The 21,342-nt window shown below is 41.9% G+C and overlaps 2 long non-coding RNA genes across 8 annotated transcripts in view; one reads left to right on the top strand and one right to left on the bottom strand.

The window, feature by feature from the left end:
- Positions 1-4,276: 4,276 nt before the first annotated feature.
- The window catches only part of LOC135184873 (uncharacterized), a 38,017-nt gene continuing 20,951 nt past the window's right edge, over positions 4,277-21,342 (top strand). For 5 of the 7 annotated variants that reach the window (XR_010306244.1, XR_010306243.1, XR_010306241.1 and 2 more), the window contains exons 1-2: positions 4,278-6,865; positions 16,816-16,867. This is a non-coding gene — a long non-coding RNA (uncharacterized LOC135184873). Of the gene's footprint in view, positions 6,866-13,719; positions 13,801-16,815; positions 16,868-21,342 lie in introns of all 7 variants that reach the window. The other 2 variants (XR_010306239.1, XR_010306242.1) reach the window with 2 other exon arrangements.
- Positions 12,038-20,020, bottom strand: LOC135184874 (uncharacterized). The gene is made up of 3 exons (XR_010306245.1): positions 19,727-20,020; positions 18,524-18,583; positions 12,038-12,228 (listed from the first exon to the last, which is right to left on the bottom strand). It is a non-coding gene; the product is annotated as an uncharacterized LOC135184874 (long non-coding RNA).

The following is a 21,342-nucleotide window of genomic DNA, read 5'->3' as shown; positions in this document are numbered from 1 at the left end:
CTTCTGTGACAAGTTGTATTTTTAATTAGCCCCTGTGTCTATGTGTAGCCTGTATCTGGGGCTAAACTATGGCAGTTCTCTATCACCTGATGACCCCTCCTAGCTGAGAAGGGGGATCAGGAAAAGGAGAAGACATCCCTGGGTTGAAATGAACATAGTTATACTTCACCTAGTAAACGTATAGTGGTCACAATAAACAGGAAGGCAGTCCTTGGGAGCAGAATAATGAGCAAACCCCTTCAGGGATGGAAAGAAGCAAGAGGAGCCCCCATTCTCAGCAAATTTATCCTTTTATACTGAGCATGACATTTATAGTCTGGGATGCATCTGTAGCCAACTCAGGTCAGCTGCTTTGGCTGATTCAAAACTGCTAATGGCCTGCAGACCATGACTGCCCCAGGATTCTGTCCCAGTTAGTCTTCCCAGAGCACCTTGTAAAAGTTTAATTCTCTGTCTCAAGTCCGAGTCCCACTTGAAAGTTCTGAAAGTGTTTTTAAAAAAGTCAGTTCTTTGGAAAATCTTGCTGAAGAAAAAGAAGAGTTTTGGATTCTCTTTTCTTCAATAGCATTGCCTTTCATCATGCTTATTGAAAATACAGGGAACAGGGAGTGGTGGTCAAGATGCTACTTCATTGAAATCTGAAGAAAACTAACTGTTTGGAAAAATCTTATACGATATGTGTATATTACTCTAAGTGCCTGCAGCCCCAAGCTTTGTACACTGGGAAGGAGTAAAAACCTAGGTCAATGTGATGGTTTGGGTGTTACCCACCCCCACTTTGGAAAATCACCCAGACTAGACTTAGGGGCTCTGGAAATTGAATGAAGCTTTCTATTTATAGCTTAGCACAATATACAAGCAGATATTTACAATATACACAGAAATATAGAAGTTAAAAAACTAATACAGAAACACAACAGCCCTTCCAGAAACCTGAGTCCACAGGAGGGGCTCTCAACCACCCTTCCACCTTCCTCTCATCCCTCTACCTTACCCTAGATCTTGCCTTATGTTTAAGGTAGTTTGGAGGGTCAGCCAGGGGGACTAGGAAGCAGATGGATTAGTCACACACAGACAGCAGGTTAGGTTAGAGAGAGAAGTTCAGCCCAAAGCCCAGACAGAGAGTGACTCTGTTATCTATGTTTGTGTTCTTGTTCTTATACATCTCAGCAAGCCTATGAGTGAAGTAGACATCAGCACTGTTTCCTTTCCACAGCCTGTAATCTAATTCATCTCACCAAAGCATTCCAGCTAGGCTCAAACAAGCACAGTCAACTAATAATGGGCAGGAAAAAGCTGTACATTAATATGTTCCCTGTTAATTACACAATATTAGTGTTAAGATCCTAGCAATTTGTTTCAGTAAAATCTGATAAGTTGAGAAAGGGAAAAAGAAAACAAAGAAACACAAAATCCCAACAAATCTGAAAAGGTCCATTTGAAATAAAAAAAAAGGAGAACATTCAAGTATATGCATTGAGTAAAAACTGTAGTCAATATAAGAAACAGAGTAAGAGCATAGACCACAAATGAGCCTTATTAATTTGCAGTGATGCTCTGAGACTTTACAATAACATCAAGTGAATGAATGTGGCATTGCACATGCTTAGGAAGGGGGAATGCAATAGCCAAAGGACTTGCAAAACATTTTGGGTTTGTAATGTAACATTATATGTGGGATATAGTTGGTGATGCCTTAAAAATTCAGCTCTAACACAAGCTCATGTCAGCAGCGCTGCAGTTAAGAGAGAGCATCCCTTTAATGTCATTGGCCCTTCAGCATGCAGTTTAATATGTAAGCTGTTCCTAATTGTGTTCAGCTAAAACTTGGCACCCAGCTTATGAGCTTGGATGCAACTTTCATTTCAGTAAAAAAGAGGAGAAAAGAGGCAAACATTTAATCTGTTCTGTTCCTGAGGTGGTAAGAGAGGTAAAAGTTTCAATCTTTCAGTCACTTTTCCCAAATTTGTCCAAGTGTAATTTCTTAACCTAATGTAACATAGCACAGTGGAATATACTACACCCACGTGGATATGCAGCCAAGAACTAGTCAAAATACTGAACTTTGAACCTCTGCAACAGACTTTTAAGAACACCAAATTAGGATTTTGTTCATGGGGTCATGTGTGTGTTAATGACTAGAAAAGGAGCTCTGCACATGTGTCAGGAAATTGCATTAGCCTTCATCAACACCAGAAAACCAGAGAAAAGTTGGTCTCGGAACTATACCCTAATGTGGCTTTTAGCAGAGCTTCTGAACAGTCGTTGGTGGATGTGTCCCATCCTGTGTTTCACACATCACTGACCCCTCAGGGCACTGCTGTCAGAGCCAGCTGGCTTCCTTCACCCTTTCTGCAGCAAAGGCTGCAAGATGTATGTTGAAGCCTTGAAGGGGTTTTGAGGGAATGAAATACCTCTGCCTGTCCCCAAAGAGACAACGAGATTATGGGGGGAAATTATGAGAATCTTCCAGCTTGTGATTGTCGCAGCTGTAGCTGGCCCCACAGAGCTGGTGGCTGAGGAGGAGAAGTGGTGCCTCTGCCTTCTCCCCTCCCATGCCTCTTGAAATTGGCGGAAATGCATCTTCTGCCATCTACAGACCATCTTTCACTTAGGAAGAGCTGCTGCTTGAAAGAATTCTGTTGGTAGAAAAGCCACCTAGCTTCTCTCGAAGCTACAGAGAGATCCTTGAGAAGAGCTCTTCAGAAAAAGACACATCATTATCACAATCAACACTTAGTCATTCAGCAAATCATTTAAGGCAGGAAATTGTCATCCTTTGCTTCCCAAAATTTGCCTTGATTTCATGCTTCTTCCTGCTGTCTGTCAGAGATTCCAGAATAGTGAATAAAAACACTTTCTGGAACATAAGCACATGGGGCTGTGAAGGCTCAGCTGATAATCAAGGCATGAGGTGGTTTGGTTGTAAGGGGGAGGAGGAGGGCAGAGGCATCTCCTCACTAGATGTCTGTGCTGATTTTGGTGATTGCAGGAGTAGTGGCCTTTGGGGCTTTTAATCAAAACTGGTTAAAGAAGAGACAGGGCTGTGGCTATGTTACTCATCTATTAGCTGTTTACGCATGAGAGCAGACATTTCCCTCCCTGAAGCAATATAGCAATGGACTTTGCATGGGTGCTCTGCTCTTTGTGTTGTCTAACAGAATCAAAACTTAAAGATACAGTGCAGCTTTTACCATTTTTATGGCTTCCTTACAGTTTGATTGGATTTTGGTGCCAATTGCTGGGTTCTGTATAATATCAACTTTAAGGCTGATGTAATTTAGCATGAGTAGAGTTATTGCAGGGAATACCAGCTCAATGTGTAATGCTTGCATCCTTGCTTGCTTGTTGCCAAAGTTCAGGCTATGGCTTTCTGAGTGCTTTGCAATAAACCCACAATGTGTCTTACTGAAATGCACCATCTAGAACAGCAACTGTGAGAGGCAGTTTAAATCTGGCATAAGCAAATACAGCACATCCATCGAGGCAAGTGGAAGCTGATCTGTCTTTGGGCAAGGGTAACATAATATAGCACAGTGATTCAGTAAGTGATTGACAAGTTTATTATGGCAGTTTCTGATGGAGATGCTCTAGTTTTAGGTATAGTTTATGTAGGTGGACTCATGGTGAAGTTTTTTAGTAGTGTACCTGATGTTCCACAAGGGTAACTTTTGTCCAAGCAGCAGTGAGGCACTTGACTCCTGTTGACTCCAAACTTTAACCAGTTCCCAGTTACAACTTTAAAGTTTCCCCTTCCAACTTCCCAGAGACATAAGTGACAAAGTGTCCCCAGTGAATATAATTGGGAGCTACAGAGAGCCATAAAAATCAGTCTAGAGAGTTAGATGCCTCACTAAGACCTCAGAAACGTGCTCTTGCCAGTTAGGACTTGCCTATCAGAGGTATTCACCCAGTTACTTTCTCTCCTGGAGCATGCCATAGCCACTGTCATTAATGGCACCTGTTGTCATCAGCAGTACCTGACCACATTGACTACTTCATGATAGAAGGAAAACTGCTCAATACACAACAAGTTCTGTTTCATAAAGAAGGAAGGAAAAAGAGACTGCTCAAGACCTGCACGTGCCCGACAATAATGCTATCCATCACCCCGAAATCACTTGCAGGTGAGCACAAGTCTTGCCACTCCTTCTAGCCCAATTTTTATATGCAAGGTCATCCTCCTGGTGCTACCTTAGAAACTGGCCTTATTCTATAGAGGACATTGAATGATAACACTGTGAGTCAGCTGACTGCTGTGTCACAGAGCTGCTGCTTTCTACATTATCGCAACTGCCAGAGCTCTTACTGCTGCAGTTTTCTAGTCGCAGTGCGGCAAAGCAGACGCATAGAACCAGGCACAAAGCAGCATAGATTTTTTTTTATTCTTGTCTTTTTCATACAAGGGAAATTTTCCTGGTATTAGCTTAGGAACAGACACGCAGCCTGGATGTGTTGGCTTCAGCCTGGCAGCATTTTCAGCTGAGCAGGGAATGCTCGGAGCTCTGTACCCAAATCGCCTCTGAGGAAGAACGCCTGGTTTCCCACTTTGTGTGCTAAGAGGTTTTTTTGTTGGGGTTTTTTGTTGTGGTGGTTTTTTTTTAATGCTGCAGTGATACACCTGCAGCATTCGGACAGAAGAGATGGCACTTGTCACTGTTTGTCCAACTGGGGCCTTTGCAGGCACCACACTGCCGAAGCTGTGCCAGCCTCCCCGAGTCATATAGATTGGTAACAGAAACTGCCGCAATTTCTTACTTCAGTTAAAGCAAAGCTCAGACAAGAAACCAGACTCTCTGACCTAAATCAGTCCCAGTCCTTCTGGATACAGGGCAGCAGTCGACTAGCAATGACACAACCAGCCATCAAGTGGAGAGTCTCTGGGATTGCAATCTGTATCAGTTGGAGTCTGAGAGAATGAAACCCTTTCAGTTATCCAGTTGCTTCTCCTTCTTCTGATACTACAATTACGACAACTACTACTACTTCTGTTTTTCTTGCCTGTGAGAAGCTATTTGTTATGCTTGGTCTCTGAGTGTGTATTTTGCGTGGATTAGTCTGCCTATAATGCAATCCTTATCTGCTCCTGCTGGAAATCAGGGCACGAAGTCAGCCTGCTTTAACAGTTGTTTCTTTCTGCGTGATGCTATGCAACTAGAATGGGTTATACTGACAACAAAGGAACAAGCACAAAGCACCACTTTTTTTGCTGGACTGTTACAGGAGCATAACTCTTCTTCGATATGATGCCCTGGTCTCTTCTCTTTGCTGTTTTTTGTTTGTTTGTTTTCAATTTTGTTTATTTCATCTCATCGAAGAGCCTCACAGACACCATCGGATGTGGTTTTTAATGATTTGGAAAAGACAGCCTGTGGAGACTGCGACTTGAGACAGCAACACATTTAGGTTATTGCCAATTTGAAATACTTGGTTTGTGAAGCACAGCCCTAAGGGACGAGCTCAGTAACTGAGAAAGAGATTGTAGATAAAGAAATAAAAATGACAAGCGTAATGGAGGCTCTGCAAAAGAGACTGTCAGAGAATCAGTTCATGGATGGCAATTTCACCAGTCTGAATCTGAATAATTCATAGATTGAAATTACCCTGCTTTCACCTTTCCATTTAAACCGGCATGATCTGAATCTCTAATAAATTTTCAAGATAAAGTAAAATGCCAATTTGAATGTGAAGAGCTTTTAAAACCAGATGCTACACCCTGAATCTTTCGATACCTTTCACAATTATCCTGTGAGAACCGCACTTCATCACGAAGCACCATTACCAGTGAAAATTACTGTGATTACAATAGCAACAATAGAATACCATCAAATGATCTCTAATTTACCTAATTTACCAAGGCTGACTGTGTGCCCATTGTGTTTCACTACGTCTGGCATTGGATCAATATCACAGTGGAACAAAAATGCCTTAGTGTGCTTCCTTTTGGCACCTTTAAGTTTGACAGCACAGGGGAAAAAGAAATCTATCTACTGTTAAATGTTTTTACAGCCAAACTAGATGCTTGCTGTATGATCTGATTGATTCTCTATGATTTTCTTTAGTCGTTGGGTATTGAATGTCATTGTGTTACTAATTTGTTTATAACGTGTACTCATGCACAAAGGCTGCAGCAAGCGAGTACCAGCAGAGAGACCCTGCACTGCTGCTGCAGTAGCTGCGCTCTCGCAGGGGAAACCAAAATGAGTTCGGTGCCTTATGTGAATAATTACTCATGTCTCTGTTAGAAATGCTTTCTAGCATCACCGGTCTTGGTTGTGCTACATGAAAAATGTATGCCAGAGCCACGGTCAAGAAAAATGATTGTGTGTAATACTAACAAGATTTCCCCCCCCCTATTCAGCAATTACCATGTGGTGGTGGGAGACAGGCTGCGACTCCTTCTCTAGATGTGGGTATGTAGGTGCGCATGCACGTACACAAATGTAAAGGTACTGTGCTTTCTGGATATGTGCTAATCACTGAAAGTAACAACTTTGCCTGACAAGCCAGGCACGGTGTTTTGCCACAATCTGCTCGGTTGTGACAAATCTCTGTTTTGGAGGTGTAAATTTCCTATAGGATGGTGCATGACTTCAGGAACAGTGAGCACCATTTCAGCAATATGTTGATGCTTATAGCTGTACTGCAGAATTGTATTTTAAGCATGGTTTGAGTCCTTGTAGCATAATAGCAATAACGTGGAGAAGTGAGAAACGTGTATAGAAGGCAACAAACAGGCATTCCTCATGGAGACGACTGTATCTGCAGTGTGTATGTCTGTGAGTTTTACACTTCGGGCTTATTTTCCATTTCATAACCAGATTTACTCTGCCTTCAGGGAATATTTTCGAAGGAAGGAAGGAAGGTAAGCAGTGTTTCTTCTTATTTATATGGCTGCATTGTATTTCTTTTGGGGAAAATGTGTGTTTATGGCAGACAGTTCTATCACGCAGCATGATCTGGTGACATCTATTTGTTTCGGTATATGCTCACGTTAAAATTGGACAAGAGAGGCTATTTAAAATAGGGCTTTTTTGTAATTCAAAAATACACTTGTAGAAATGCCATGCAAGAAAGAATTTAAAGATTAGATTTGTATTCGGCTTTGTTACTAAATAAGAGCCTATTCTACCTGAATAATAATGTCCTTGAAACCTTTGGAGTTTAGGTATTTTGTCTTCTTAAAACAAAATGTACTGTACTTTGAAATTTCCAGTATATGAGTGGAGATTGTTGTCCTAGAGGTGGAAGAGGCAGAAGGTTTTACAGTTTAAGCTCTGATAACAAAGGAATTTGAAGGGGCACAGGATATGATTATACAAAATTCTCAACATTTAAATTATTCAGTAATGTGATTTAGCAAACTGTTTTTCTTAGACAACATGCTCTCAAGTTACTATGCTATCTGGATTTAATTAGTCCCTTCAGTGCTATATTTATATGCTTCACTTTCACACGGTATTCAAAATTTAACAAAGAAAAATGCATGTGCAGAGCAAAGACTGAAACTCTGGAGAATGTCTAACATCTCCATTATGTTACTGTGATAAGAAAATCAAGAGATTCAGACCAAATGTTGCTGAAGAGAAATAGGTGTTTTGGTGGCTTCACTGTTTTACAAGGAGTGTTTTCTGTATTTTTGTGTGAATACAAATGTAGCATGTGCTGATAAAACTACTGTACTGCAAGGATCATGCAAAGAAGAATGTGAATATTTTGCAAAACACCATGCAGATGTCTGCTAGTTTTTACTTTACATTATTATTATTATTATTACTATGACTGCATTCGTCTAGTATCATAGACTGTTTTGAAGTCATGGTCTGTTAACTATTTTGAGGCTATAGAGTATTGGCAATCGGAAGTTTTTGATCAGTCTCCTCTGCTGTGACACTCTGTAGAGAGTCATGAGGTGTTAGATGTCCTCATTAACAACTGCAAAGCACACCTAATCAGGAGTTTGCTTGCCCCTTTAAGGGCTCAACCCAAATTGTTCTGCACTGGAGTCCTCTAACTTTGTGTGTGTGTTATTGGATTTTTCATGTGCCACTGGCTTTCACCCACTGCTTGATACTGGCCTTGCATCTCAAAATATGCAGTGCTGGTCAGGCCTCATGCTGTTTCTGAGCATTAGGTCACTGCAGTAGCTACTGGGGGATGTCATGACAGTGTCTTTGGGAAGTGAAGTTATGAGACTGTTAAAAACAACTCTGAGTCTGAAAACCTTAGGATTTGCCTCTTGGGCTGGTGTGCGTTTCACAAGAGGCAGGGCATTAGTTTGCCAGCAGGATAAACTGCACATGCAGATGTGGAAAAAAACCCCAACATTCAAATCTTTTCAGCCACAGAATCATGAAGAGAATATCAGCAATATTACCTCATAAAAAGCATTAACATAGAGTCATCTGTAACATCCAAGTGTTTTCTGATAGGACTAGAGCTAATCAGGTCCAGCTGAAGTATTTAAGATGTATAATTGTCTGTGCCAAAATAAATGATGGATTGTGCAATACTAACCTTCTGACATAATCCCACAAATATTAGCAATTATGATTCAGCAATTCATCTACATTGCATCACAAACAGTGTTTTGTGCTTTTGCTTTTCACTGTTATACTTGCCTATAAATGAATCTGCAATGGCAAAGTAAGGGCTAAAAGACTTCTTTACACGAGATCCTGATTATATGCACATATTCACTTGAATAAAATGCCTTCTATGCATTTGGTGGACCCATGCCCTCATCTGCAGCTGGACAGCGATCATGGTGCAGTTGCACATATGAAAAACATACTGGAGTCCATTCTGCTACCACTGAATTTAATAGTGAGACTCTCTGTGCCATCAACAGAGAAGGTGGATTCAATACTTTCCTTCCATTACAGTCTTCTTGTGAAAGTTATTGCCAGTTTTGTGCTCCGCCCCCACCCCCCCACCTTGATTATAAGAGTCCAGTATGGTTGACACAGTGCTAAAGAAAAGTTGGTTTCTGCTCAACAGGACGCATGACTTGAGTTAGCATCTGAAGCCAGCAAACTGAAGGGACCTTCTGGCCTGTAGTTCCATTGACAATATTTATGCTCACTCACTTGCCAATTCTGCATTCTTATAATCTGCCATAAAACATGCAGGCTGTGATCTGTAATGGTTGTATCTATTTGGATAAGAGCCCTAGGGATAGGAGGGTCTGTTGTGGCTTTGAGGGGTTTTTTTTCCACCTTACAGTTGCTTTGAATTAATTGCAACTGCTTATGGAAATATGATCCCCCTAAGAATGTAGAGAAATGCATTATTGATAAGTGTGCATAAAGTATCTCTAGATTCCTCTGCATTCTGGCTGATATGAATTTCACACCATTATTCCCAGGCAAAAAAAAAATGTTAGGAGGAAAATCAGCCTGAAGTAACTTGAAAAGACAACTGCAGCTTTTCCAAAGCAAACATTCCAATGCAGGAAATTCAGAGTTAAAGTAAGAAAATCAAAATAGTTCACGGATACAATTAAAATACCTAAGCAGCTTACTCCCTTTTTGATGCTGTGTGATAACTGCAGGATATGATAGAGGTAAACAATTTTGCCATTTCAATTTATATTATATAGCTACCATAAAAAAAACACTCTTGCCTTTAAAAGTATCACAGTATCACAGTATCACCAAGGTTGGAAGAGACCTCACAGATCATCAAGTCCAACCCTTTACCACAGTGCCCAAGGCTAGACCATGGCACCAAGTGCCACGTCCAACCTTGCCTTGAACTGCCCCAGGGACGACGACTCCACCACCTCCCCAGGCAGCCCATTCCAGTGCCCAGTATTTGCATTGTGTTTCACAGGATCAGTTTAGTTTCTTTGTGGACCATAAACCTACACCTGCTCTGTGCCTTTAAGCTGCATAATTGTAATGTAACCAAAAGTTCTGAAAATTGAATGATTTCAGACTGACCAAAATGGGGAAATGAATTCCAAACCAGGAACTGCAGTGAAGGCAATGGGTTTCCCAGGTCTCATGTCAACATAGCTTCTTATGGGTTTCCTAGATCATCAAAATCTGTCCCAAGGAACACCAAGTTAAAAATTGCTGGGAATGCAAAGTCTAGCCCCACTGGTGCCTGAAAACTTGTGCTTTTTTTCTAACTACCTTTGGTATTATTTCTGCCACAGGTCTTGTCTCAAAGTTTACCAGGGAATTGTATCCAAAAGCAAATTTGCTACAACATAACCTCATCCATAGCCAAGCACATATGGTGGTTAACACCTACGGAAAACTGTAAAACTGGGAAATGCTGTTGAATTAGGGAAAAAATACATACATTGATAGACTGTAGGGCTGTCATTGTGATGGTCCTGGGCTGCACCAAGAGAAGTGTGGCCAGCAGCTTGAGGGAAGTAATCCTCCCCCTCTACTCCACACTGGTGAGACCCCACCTGGAGTACTGGACCCAGTTCTGGAGTCCCTATTACAAGAGGGATGTGGATGTGCTGGAATGTGTACAGAGAAGGGTCATGACAATGATCAGAGGACTGGAGCACCTCTGCTATGAGGAGAGACTGAGGGAGTTGGGGCTGTTCAGTCTGGAGAGGAGAAGGTTCCAAGGTGACCTTATTGTGGCCTTTCAATATCTTAAGGGGGCCTACAAGAAAGCTGGGGAGGGACTCTTAAGGATGTCAGGTAGTGATAGGACTAGGGAGAATGGAACAAAGCTAGAAATAGGTAGATTCAGAGTGGATGTTAGGAAGGAGTTCTTCACCATGAGAGTGCTGAGACCCTTTAATGGGTTGCCCAGGGAGGTGGCCAAAGCCCCATCCCTGGAGGTGTTGAAGTCCAGGCTGGATGTGGCTCTAGACAGCCTGATCTAGTGTGAGGTGTCCCTGCTCAAGGCAGTGAGGTTGGAACTAGATGATCCTTGTGGTCCCTTCCAACTCTGACTGATTCTATGATTCTAAGGTCACTTATATTCAGTATTTCACAGAGATTGTGCAGAAGTGAACTTAAGTTATATGCAGCTACCCTCGGTGAAAAGTTCAACAGAAAAGCCTTTTCTCGTACTCACGTTTCTGTTTCTTCCACTTCCTATGTTCATTCAAAATCCGTCTCCAGTAGCACAACAGTCACAGCAAACGGCCATCCCTGTGACCTGCAGGTAACATGTGATGGTGAGAAACTTCACTAAGATGAGAAATAGATGAGTTCCCACATCCTCTGCTCCTAAAGGCAATGCCATGGTTGATGGGGCTAGGGGAGAAGGAGGAATACAGAGGGACGTTGAGGATGGAGTGCTATCTGTGTGCTACAGAATTCTGACTCCCATACCAATATAAAAGTGGGAAACTACTATTATTAGATAATGAAAGAGAAGTAGGAACATCTTTAGTTTCTATGTTTTCACAGGCAGCTCTTCTGTAAACTTGTCATACCTGTTCTAAGCATCACATACCAAACCTCCAGGTCACCTAGGAAACGTAATTTTTCAATCAGTACTGTGACTGATTTCCATAATCCAATACACTACATTAATGTTTACTCACATGTACATATACCCAGAGTCCCAGCATTGCTCTTCAAAAAGAGCTTCAAGGCCCCTTTATTTGCATGTACATGTAATTACCTGTGCCACTGCTCCTGTAGTAGCTAGAGGCTGAACACATATTTCATATTAGCTTAAGCAGTTATATCCCATTTAAATGGGCATGACTGGTAATGGTATTTTTGCCTGTCCTTTGAGTGATATAACATGGCCTGTATTATCCACTGAATTAGCATGGAGTATTGCAATTCCTCTTCTAAAAAGGAATTACTTTCTTCAAAGCTTTTCTGTACTAAACTCATCACCTGTGTTTTCATGAGGGACAGTCTCTGTCTTTGGCAAGCTGATGGGCTTGATCTGGTAATGAGTTGCTTACACTTTCTGCTTTCTTTAATATTCTACATTTCTTTCATTACATTTAGGAGCTGGAGTGCATCTTTTACTTTGCCACAGAACACAATGAGAGCAGTTATTTAAACCAAGCTTTTTTAACAATACAGTCCTCACCTTCCAAGTGTCTGGCAGTTGTGTCTGACTTGCTGAATTGCTCTCTCCCAGCAGCATTAAGAGTCATATAATCATAAATCCCCTGGGTTGGAAGGGACCTCTAAAGGTCATCTAGTCCAACCCCCTTGCAGTAAGCAGGGACATCCTCAATTAGATCAGATCTAGTCCATGGGAGTATTCATAGGAAGGATTTCTCTGTAAAGGAATGAAAAAAAGACAAAGGGTATCATACACATGTGAAAGAGACTGCCTACCTAACCTGTTTTTTTTCTTTTTTATAAAGTATTAAAATACTGTCTCAATTTGAAGAATTCTCAGCCTTTCTAATCTCTTGAATTTCACAGAATCATAGAATTAACCAGGTTGGAAAAGACCTTCGAGATCATTGAGTCCAACCTATCACCTAACACCGGATTAACTAAACTGTGGCAGTAAGTTCCTCATCCAGCCTCCTTTTAAACACCTCCAGGGATGGTGACTCCACCACCTCCCCAGGCAGCCCATTCCAATGCCAACAATTACTCTTGTTGTCAAGAACTTCTTCCTAATATCCATCCTAAATCTGCCCTGGTACAGCCTGAGGTTGTGTCCTTTTGTTCTGTCATTGGTTGCCTGGGAGAAAAGGCCAACCCCCACCTGGCTACAACCTCCTTTCAGGTAGTTATAGACAGCAATAAGGTCTCCCCTGAGCATCCTCTTTGGAGAGGTCCTTTCACCTTCCACTCCAAAAACGGCCCAGGGATCCTTGACAGGTATGTACTTCTGAACAGATTTTCTATCTTATTTGTAGATGAGTAGTGCACTTGCTTCTTCAATTTCTGTACATCCAACACCAAATACTAGAAAATATTTGCATGCCAAATATTTATGAACACTACCTATCAGGAAAAAAACATGTCATTGTGCAAAAGACTGAATGCAGGGAAAACAAAAGATTGATTTTTATCTGACTGAAGAACAGTCACTAAGCACCTGAGATCATAGAATCATAGAATCAACCAGGTTGGAAGAGACCTCCAAGATCATCCAGTCCAACCTAGCACCCAGCCCTATCCAGTCAACTAGACCATGGCACTAAGTGCCTCATCCAGTCTTTTCTTGAACACCTCCAGGGATGGTGCCTCCACCACCTCCCTGGGCAGCCCATTCCAATGCCAATCACTCTCTGGCAAGAACTTCCTCCTAACATCCAGCCTATATCTCCCCCGGCACAACTTGAGACTGTGTCCCCTTGTTCTGTTGCTGGTTGCCTGGGAGAAGAGACCAACCCCCGCCTGGCTATAATGTGATGGTGAAGTGCAACAGAGATTTTTACAGATGATCACATTTAGAAAACATAAGGAAAAAAAGCTATAAATGATAGGCTGAAAGATTCACATTTCATATACAACCTAGTTTTTTAACCACCTCATTGCAATTCTCTTACCCATTTTTATCAAAAATGCAAATATACTTTTAGTGGTGAATTGATGATTGCATTTAAAACAAAGTGTGAGTCCTCCTCCCTCCAGAAAAAAGAGTGATGTCTGCTACAGCTAGCCCACGTAATGAATGGTACCTCTCCTTGAGGAGCAAAGTGAGGAAGCTGTATGTGCTCTTTTCCTCTGTGTGGTGCAGTCAGTTTCCTTCAGTATCAGTCACCTATGTGATTTCTCTTTGTTACGTTGTCACATGTCTTTGCCATAGTTGATGAACAAGCACCAACAAGAAGCTTGTAACGGTGCATACTGCAGCTGATGATACAGTTTCTTCTACAATAAATCTTTGGTAAGTGAGCTTACAGAGAATGTAAATTATCATTTATGATTAAAAAGTGCATTTCTAATTATATATATGTGTGTATGTACACACACACTTGCAAAGAAGAAATGTTAACATGACTTTGAACTATGCATATGCAATCATTTCACTGTACGTTCCAGGGCCGGAAGGGATCTCAGGGGTCATGTAGATCCAGTCACCCCACCATGGGCGAGAACTCCTCACACTAGATCAGGTTGCTCAGAGCTCCACCCAGCCTGGCCTTAAAGACTTCCAGGGATGAGGCTTCCACCACCTCCCTGAGCAATCTGTTACAGTGTTTTACCACCCTAATGGTGAAGAATTTCTTAGAATCATAAAACCAACCAGATTGGAAGAGACCTCCAAGATCATCCAGTCCAACCTATCACCCAGCCCTGTCCAATCAACTAGACCATGGCATTAAGTGCCTCATCCAGTCTTTTTTTCCTAACATCCAGTCTGAATCTACCCACTTCTAGTTTTGCTTCATTTCCCCATGTCCTATCACTACCCAACATCCTAAAAACTCCCTCACCAGCTTTCCTGTAGGTCCCCTTCAGACACTGGAAGGCCACAATAAGGTATCCTCAGAGCCTTCTCTTCTCCAGACTGAACAGCCCCAACTCAGAGATGGTCACTTGTTTATATTTGGACACTAACAGGGGATACCTCTATTTTGCCTTCACAATATTTTGCTTTTCTTTCTGCTGCTTGGCTTTGCTGATGAAAGAATGTAGGGCAGCTGTTTAATTCTTTGGATGACATGGTGGTATGCTACCAATCTGAGTTTCGAGAGCCACTACAGTGCTGAGTGAACCATATTTATTAACTATTACCAGTGAGGCTAGTGCAGGCACCAGAAGCTGCACAAGAAAAAAGAAGTGCTTTAATGTTGGGTCTCTAGGCTAAACTCCTGACTGCAAGTTCAGCAAATTCTTTTCATGTCTGTGGAAATGAGTTTCATAGCATATTCCTTATTTTCTTTGGACACTCTTCCTGAATCTTAAGTTGCTCTTCTAACTTGAGATGTTTGTTTCATTTTTGCTTCTTTCTCTCTGGTATTCAGATTCCATCTTTCCATAATGATCATCAGGGGTCTTTTTTTTAAGGTTTTAGACTATCAGCAAATGCTCATCCGAGGAGCTCAGGAGCCAAATTTGGCCAGATTGGTATAAATAAATAGGCAGCCATTATTTTGCAGCTGTGTCCTACTGTTGTCCATTTTCCTTTTGTAAGGAACTTTAAAGATTAAAACAAGACACCATGTAAAATAAAATTAGTAGGAAGACACACTATGAACCCCAAGAAAATCAGCATGTGAACAAGTTGCATCTTTCCATTAAAAAGAATTAGCTTCCAACCACTGAAGTTAAAATGTGACACCTATTTATCAAGCTAAATTGTTTTCTTGTTGTGAAGTACTAACTCAATTACAAAGATCTTTTACATATGGATAATAGAATCATAGAATCAAACAGGTTGGAAGAGACCTCCAAGATCATCCAGTCCAACCTAGCACCCAGCCCTAGCCACTCAACTAGCCCATGGCACTAAGTGCCTCAGCCAGGCTTTGCTTGAACACCTCCAGGGATGGTGCCTCCACCACCTCCCTGGGCAGCCCATTCCAATGCCAATCACTCTCTCTGGCAATAACTTCCTCCTAACATCCAGCCTATACTTGCCCCGGCACAACTTGAGACTGTGTCCCCTTGTTCTGTTGCTGGTTGCCTGGGAGAAGAGACCAACCCCCACCTGGCTACAATCTCCTTTCAGGTAGTTGTAGACAGCAATGAGGTCCCCCCTGAGCCTCCTCTTCTCCAGGATAAACAACTTCAGCTCCCTTAGCCTCTCCTCACAGGGTTTGTGTTCCAGGCCCCTCACCAGCTTTGTCACCTATCTCTGAACATGTTCCAGCACCTCAGCATCTCTCTTGAATTGAGGGGCCCAGAACTGGACACAGTACTCAAGGTGTGGCCTGACCAGTGTTGAGTACAGGGGAAGAATAGCCTCCCTTGTCCTACTGGCCACACTGTTCCTGATGCAGTCCAGGATGCCATTGGCTCTCTTGGCCACCTGGGCACACTGCTGGCTCATCTTCAGCCTACTATCTACCATAATATTTGCTTAAACAATATTTCCAAAGTTGTGTTCATAAATATGGTCTAATTTCAACATCTTTTGAACCCCGTGCTTTCAGAAAAATAGGCAAACACAACACCAGAAGCTACATCCTGGATTGTCCTTTACTTACCCAGAGAATTATGCCTGCAGCATTTTCCACTTCCTCATTACTAAATAGACTGAATTGCTGTATTTTTGTGCTTGGTGGTTGCATCAAAAAACTGCTCTGGAACCTCACCATTTTTATGGTCAGAAACCTTCTCATTTCCAGCCTGAATTTATTCATGACCAAACTACACCCACTTGTTCTTGTGCCAATATTGTCTGCTAGAGTAAATAGTTCTCTTCCTTGCCTACTGTTTACCACCCTATTGTGTTTTTAGAGAATAATTATTTCCTCTATCAGCTTTTGCTTCTCCTAGACTAAACAAGCAAAATTTCAGATGTACAACTAAGGAGAGCAGAAGGCTACTGCATTCCCACACTTACTAACAAGAACTTCACCATTTATTAGGAAGATGAACTGGGGTTTTGAGGGATTTTTTCAGAGGGAGAAAGAGTATTTGGAAATCGTGTGACAGATTATTTTTATTTTGCATAAGAGTGCTGGAATGAGAAAATTTATTCCTAAGAGTTATCTATTAGGGCTTGCAGCTTTCTAGAATTCCTACAGATCTTTTTGTCAGCTTTAATTTTGATCTGCTTACTGGGAGGGGAATCTGTATCCAGGATTATTTTATTAAGTTCCTAAAAGGTATTTTTATTTAATATGCCCTCCCTGACAATTGCTATATAATACATTCTTTGATGTTGAAGTGGTGAACATGTTAAATTTTTAGTGCATTATCTGTAATGTTTAATATGTTATATTCTGTTTAGAGCATCCCTGTAGAGCTGATAGATGTGGACTACTGACTGATATACTAAGCAGGTAAGCTTTGAATGTCCTGCAGGGATACCATAATCATAGAATGACTTGCACCCAAGGAGGAAGAAGCCTTGACACTTTTTTATTTTGTTAAGCTGAGTTTGGAAGGTTTTGATTGTATAAAGCCCAAGATCATAGAATCAGTCAGGGTTGGAAGGGACCACAAGGAGCAGCCAGTTCCAACCTCCCTGCCATGGGCAGGGACACCCTAACCTAGATCAGGCTGCCCAGAGCCCCATCCAGCCTGGCCTTAAACACCTCCAGGGATGGGGCCTCAACCACCTCCCTGGGCAGCCCATTCCAGGCTCTCACTGCTCTCATGCTGAACAACTTCCTCCTCACGTCCAGCCTGAACCTATCCACCTCCAGCTTTGCTCCATTCCCCCCAGTCCTGTCACCCCCTGAGAGCCTGAAAAGTCCCTCTCCAGCTTCTTGTAGGCCTCCTTCAGATACTGGAAGGCCACAATAAGGTCACCTTGGAGCCTCCTCTTCTGCAAACTGAACAGCCCCAACTCTTTCAGTCTGTCCTCACAGGAGAGGTGCTCCAGCACTCTGATCATCCCAATTGTCCTTCTCTGGACATGCTCCAACACTCCACATCCTTCTTGTAATAGGGGCTTCAGAACTGGATGCAGTACTCCAGGTGGGGTCTCACCCAAGCAGAGTAGAGGGGGAGAATCACCTCCCTGGCCCTGCTGGCCATGCTTCCCCTGATACAGCCCAGGCTCTGGTTAGCCCTCCGGGCTGCAGGTGCACACTGCTGGCTCATGTTGAGCTTCTCATCCACCAGCACCCCCAAGTCCCTCTCCTCAGGGCTGCTGAGAACTGAGACTTAAGCAAATCTAGCATAAGTAAATAGTGGCTTCCAAGAAGTAAATGTTTCTGTCAGAAGAGTTTATTTCTCCTGACCCAGAATTCATTATCTCTTTGGAAATATCTGAGACATGTTCAGACATCAGAAACTTGCAGGCCTCCACTATGGCAGGATGCAACCAAATAATCATTCTGACTTGACAACATTAGTTTTAAAGTTGTTCATTCCTCCAGTGTGCCTCTTTCTATTTTGCTAGTTGTAGTTACTAAAAATAGTCATCAGACTGGGATAAAGCTTTGTTATTAGTCTCTTCTCTTTAGACAACTATAGACTTATTTTGTTGCTAAAGGAAAGGCATTTGCAAAGTGCCTTACAAAGAAAAACATGTCATAGAAATAAAACCTGCAGTGGATGGTAGTACTGCCTTGCTGATTGTAATCTGCTAGAGGTGGTAGGCTAATTAAGACAGAGTTAAACGAAGCATGACAGATACCAGTTATGTTGCTTAATAAACCAGTGGAGGATATACAGAACTGCAGGAGTGATGAAAGTACTGCAGGAACAGGTGTAGAAAAGATACAGAGTACGACTGCTGCATGCATATATAGTGTGGTTTGCAGGTAAGTGGGGTATACTTGTTTGACAGAATGTTCTTCTACAAAGTGTAACTTTGCCATTAATACAGATTTTATACAGAAATACTTGTTAAGTGATATAGAATAGCTCGAGGTGGGGGGGCAGTAAAGAGCAGGGAATCAGGAAAACACCATTCAGCAGTTATCTATATAGGAAACGTTTGCATTATTCTCTTCAAATCAAATAGTTGTTATTCCTCTTCTACATACCTTCTGCTTTTAGAAGAAGCTGTACTCATCAGTAAGTTGATGTAAACCACTGTTTGGCATCTATATGAAGAAGCAGACAAAATATTTTCTAGGTAAAATAGATATTTTTTTTTTTAATCCTCTCAGAATCACAGAATTTCTTAAGATTGGAAAGGACCTTCAAGATCATTGAGTCCAATCATTTGTTTCACACTGACAAGTCCTTGACTAAACCAAAGCCCTCAGCACAACATCTAATCGCTATGAAGCGCTATGGTTGGAATGGACCACCAGGATTATCCAGTCCAACCTTCCTTCCTGAGGAGCAGGCATTCTTTTTAGGATAAAAGTTTTGCTGTGTTTTCATGACAACTGCACTGAAACCAGCACAAGGAGAAGCTGGTCAGGCTGCAGCATCTCTAAGGTGATGATGTGAAAAGATCTGTGGCAAATGCAATGAACATTTACTCTGGGTTCAAATTTGGAGCAGAACTGAATATTCCTGGTCATTTAATAAGAAAAGTTTTGGCCAGCTTGGCCATTTCTTGTGTTGGGTTCCTTCCCATGAGATTTATTAGAGTTTAGCCTGGAGAAGAGGAGGCTCAGGGGTGATCTTATTACTGTCTACAACTACCTGAAGGGGCATTGTAGCCAGGTGGGGGGTGGCTTCTTCTCCCAGGCAACCAGCAATAGAACAAGGGGACACAGTCTCAAGTTGTGCCAGGGTAGGTATAGGCTGGATATTAGGAAGAAGTTCTTCACAGAGAGAGTGATTTCCCATTGGAATGGGCTGCCCAGGGAGGTGGTGGAGGCACCGTCCCTGGGGGTCTTCAAGCAAAGCCTGGATGAGGCACTTAGTGCCATGGTCTAGTTGATTGGATAGGGCTGGGTGAAAGGTTGGACTGGATGATCTTGGAGGTCTCTTCCAACCTGGTTGATTCTATGATTCTATGATTCTAACTGAGGGCAAAATAGATTTGTTGCCTCCAAAAAGAAAATTTACTAGTATGGAGACTCCAAGGAAAAAAAGTTGTGTTTCAGCATGCAGATTTTTGGTAAACTTCTTCGTATTTTTATGCTGTTTCAGTTTCTTTATAACTCAAGGCATAGCAAACTGCTAGAATACCCAATTAGGTACCTTCATACTGTAATATTGGTGAGATGGATCTGGTTTAAGAGGTTAAGATGTATGTGCAGCAAAAAGATAGGATGTATCAATCTCACCTGATAAGGAGCTCCATTGTTGACTCAGGAGAAAAAAGTGGGAAAAAATCCACTCTGGGAATTAGGAGCTGTGCATCAGCATGGATGCTGCTGTGGCATGCAGGCTCACATGAGCACATAGCAGCTGATGCAACAGAGCTCTGCGCCTTGCCCCAGAGCCAGCTTCTGCTTCCATTTTGGTCTGAGATGGGAGTGATCTGAAATTACAGAGTCTGCAATAGAAGGGTTTTGGCAGTTTGTTCTTGCTTCAGAGTAGCTCAACACACTAAAAAAAGTTTAATAACATAAAGAAGTTTAACACACAACTCTGTAACTGATGAGAATTTCTCTGTCTTTAAAGTAACTCCTTAAAATCAGGTGCTTTGGGGTACATCTTAATTTGCATGGATGACTAGAGGATGGTATGCAGTTAGTTGTTAACTTGTGAGTGAAAAGACAGCAGAATGAGTACTGTGCACAATACACGTATCTGACTACTGAAATCATAGAGCAGATCACAAATATGCTCCCACATCCAGTACCCACACATTTCCTGCTTCTCCACACACAGAAATGCTACATGCAGGGCTGGTTTAGGAGGCTGTTTGGGATTTTCATGGAACAAGCAATCCCTGGTGGAGCTGGAAAGTGCAGGCAGCTGTGCCAACTGGGAGCCAAAGAGCAGTAGGACAGGAGCTGTGGGGAGATGCTGCAACTCATGAACATTTTTGATACTATAGGTTACTGTAATTATTAAAGAACCAGGAAATAAAACAAAAATCAATCTAACAAGTACAGGAGACATCTGCAAAACAGTGCAGTTAAAAGGGAGATAAGGCTGCTCATACTCTGTGCTTGAGCTGGATGTGGGTTACTCCCTTTCGGGTGTGTGGTCTAAGCTTCAGGTGATGGGAGGGGCTCCATGGCTTTTGAAGTTTTACTTTTTCTTCTTTTTCCATCTTCCTTCTGGCAGATTGCTCTGCTTTCTCACGAGCAGCATCACTAGGAGAGCATAAACCTGATGTCTCAGCATGGCTGCTTTAATTTTGCTATCGTAGCATACATTTACCCTGGGTCACCATGTTTTCTTTTGCATTACATGTTTTCCTTTCTCTCTGAGCTTCAGCTGGAGAGTCTGTTCACTTTAAAGACACTATCAACAACAAGAGAGAATTTTCCAGTCTTGTGACTTTACTTTCAGCTTTGGTGAGCCTTTGCAGGCTTTGTGTCACTTTCAGAGTACTGGGAAGTGGATTATTATAAATAAGAGTGGACTTCTAGAGGCTTTTGTTGTGCGTATCCAGGTCGAAAGTCCTTTTAACAAACTTAATTAGTTTAATTAAGAAATATTCCAAACCATTCTGCCTTTAGCAGCAGCACAAAGAAACCCCAGGTACTCAAACAACAAGAAAACAGCAAATCCTCATTTTACTTAAAAGTATAAAATGTTAACAGAAAGGGTATTCCTTAACTACTGTATGTGAGCAGCAGCACAAAGAAACCCCAGGTACTCAAACAAGAAAATAGCAAATCTCCACTTTACTTAAAAGTATAAAATGTTAACAGAAAGGGTACTCCTTAACTACTGTATGTGAGCAGCAGCACCAAGAAACCCCAGGTACTCAAACAAGAAAATA

The sequence above is a fragment of the Pogoniulus pusillus genome, chromosome 21, assembly GCF_015220805.1.
Source record: "Pogoniulus pusillus isolate bPogPus1 chromosome 21, bPogPus1.pri, whole genome shotgun sequence".
NCBI lineage: Eukaryota > Metazoa > Chordata > Aves > Piciformes > Lybiidae > Pogoniulus > Pogoniulus pusillus.
Note: the sequence above shows the minus strand (reverse complement) of the source record. Positions and strands in the feature narration are given on the sequence as shown.